The following is a 3,044-nucleotide window of genomic DNA, read 5'->3' as shown; positions in this document are numbered from 1 at the left end:
AGAGAGAGAGAGAGAGAGAGAGAGAGAGAGAGAGAGAGAGAGAGAGAGAGAGAGAGAGAGAGAGAGAGCAGATGCCATGAGTGGAAGAACGATGCACGGCGCATGCAGTTTCGTTCTACACGAGGGACTCCGTGACTACACGCTTTCCTTCGTAACTAACAGGTGGAAGCCGCTTGGAACGCGCAGCTTTCCTCGAGATTAGCAGGTGGAAGATGCCCGCGGCTGTGTCGCAGATGATTCAGAAACAAGACCGGCGAAAAGAGGCGGGAGGGACAGAAAGGAAAGGGGGCAGATGGACGATACGTGAGCTGCTTTTGTTCCAACTAGTTCCAGAATTATGGAATGACACTAGAGTCCCGTTGCACGCGAGCGAACAACGTGACCACGGTATGAAGAAAGAAAAAAATCCCGCTACAACGGTTGTCCGAGGTATATTTTCTTTTTTAATAGGTCAGACTGCGTAGAAGAATATGATAAATATCGTATTTGTTAAAGCAGCAAGAAAACTTGCAACTATCAGCTCGGAAAGAAATATTTATCATTAATTACTGGAGAACAATGATTGCGGAAGAAAGATAGCTGTCTAACTATAATATTTCAGCTTTATATCATGATAAATTGCACGCACATAAACGAAAATATTAGAATACGTTTTCTGTATAATATAGCAGGCATTTTCCCAAGATATATTAATAACAGGAGATAATACTTTTATATATACACACATACATGTACATGTCTTCTCTTTAATTAAATTTTCATTAAAATAATAGTCAAGTTCGTACGTTGAAAAGTAGTTCTTTCGTGCAAGTTCCTTTGTAGAAATATTTTGTTCTTGTTTCTTTTTTCATGCCACTTGACATATCGATCTGGCAAAATTAGACCACGGAATAAAGTACATTCGCTTATCGATGATATTGTTTCTAGTGTAATCGAAAGATTCATTTCTTCATCAGGTCGTAAATTTCTATACAACGTTACGAAACAATACAATCGCAAGGAAAAAACAACCTTATTGCAAGTTTATTACTTCCAGGCATGTAAATGCATGAGTATTCTGCGTGTTGAGTAGCAAATATATTGTATTATTGATGGTTTATTGCTCTAATCGACCGACGAACGATGGTACCACGAGGCACCAAGTGCATCGGCATACATACGCCGGCCGATCGACGAAAATATGCGGAATAATTTATTCGATACGCGCAATTATTTCTCTATCCTTGAGCGGAATCATCGCGTCGCGTTTATTATTATTTCATGAGGAACTAGATCCGCGCGCGTGACATCGTACCAAAGTCACAGAAAGTTCCTGTGTACTTTGTGATGCAAGTCTTCATCAAGTTACATTTACATAAAATTTTAATGAAAAAAAACTATGCGTATACAGAAAATGCAAGAGACCAGAAGGTTATTCTATTCTCATTTATTTTATTTATTATTGTTAATATTTTCTCTGTTTGAAGAATCTTCAACTTTATTATGCATACACTTTATTATGCGTAAAATGGATCTTTTCATATATTATATAAAGAAATTAAATTAATATAATATAAATATAAATTATATTATTATAATATAATAATAAATAATATGAATAAATTAAATAAAAATTGATATAACATCTTAATTAATTCTCCAGTAATTTAATTTACCATAGAGAATGGAAATACTATAAAAGTCTTTATAATTTGGAAATAGGTTAAGTGTAAAAGTTTAAGCATTATTCAGAATCATGAAGATTTTGAGAACATATATTAGAATGCAAAGAGAGATTGTAATGAGCCGGTATCTACGTGCTTATTAAGTGTAAGCTGTATACCAGCATATAGTTAAACGATAACTGTACTTTGTGCGTACGCAGGAAACATTTATCTACTATTCAACGCATAATATGGTAGCATCTCAAAGGGATTAAAGTACTTTCACAAAACAGCTTAATATTTAATGATACTACTTATATTTCTGTAAAAACACTTGCTAAGCGAGCAATTATAATATATATAAAGCAAAATAAAATAACAGAGTTACTATTAAATTATTAAATTTACGGTCATTAATTTTGTAATTTCAAAATTATTATGTTGCGCTATTTATTTAGAGAAACGAGGCCAATAAGAAAACGTGAAAGCTTTGTTTGATACATTTATTTTATATAAACTATAAATTCAATAATAATATCTTTTGAACTTCAAGCTGCTGCTAGAAATCCTCTCAATAATTTGTCAAAGGACTACTGTATATATATATTTTTTTTTTCTTAAATTAATTATCTTTAACGAATATTTTAATAATTAAAATCAACCTGCCGTTCTGTTTTCATTGGATTCTATAATAATATATATCTTGAATTTTTCCGGAATACTATGAACGATCGAAGTTACGTATTATTTCAGGCGATACTTAGATCGGTATTCATAATCTTATATTTAAGATTGTCCTAGTCTCAAAATGTTCAATGAAAATGAACTAATCAAAAAGCTTTATTAGCATTTTAAAACATTACTTAAAATGGTTTTAAAATAATAAGAATCGATTATATGTATACCGGCTTTAAATACTTAAAATAAAAATAACCCGTCCTAATTATTGATTCGCAAAGAAAAATAATGTCAAATTGCCAAAAGTTAATACAGCGAGATTTTCGATTAAGCATTTCCAGAACGTATTTTCGATAAACCGGCTGCTTGCCTCCTCATCCACGAGAATTGCTTAGATGCAAACTGACTGCTCGAGTTAGTCCGACTGCAACATCTAGTCTGAATATTTCATAAGGAGAGACTGGTCGATTTCCGTGCTTGCGGGAAGCGCGGTCACCTCGCTACGAAAATCGTTAGTCGGTGAGTATAAATAACGGTGGCGCGATTTCATACGTACGAGTATTCGTGTGGATTCAGTGTGAACAAAAGAACAATATTCTTCTTTAAAAATAATTTACTTTTCTATTAACTTACACTAAATGTTATCATTATTGATTTTTTTATATATGTAAATACTTTCTAAGAATTATATTTAAAATCCTTATATATATATATATATATATA

This window comes from Trachymyrmex septentrionalis, unplaced genomic scaffold, assembly GCF_001594115.1.
Source record: "Trachymyrmex septentrionalis isolate Tsep2-gDNA-1 unplaced genomic scaffold, Tsep1.0 scaffold129, whole genome shotgun sequence".
NCBI lineage: Eukaryota > Metazoa > Arthropoda > Insecta > Hymenoptera > Formicidae > Trachymyrmex > Trachymyrmex septentrionalis.
This window is presented reverse-complemented; position numbering follows the sequence as displayed.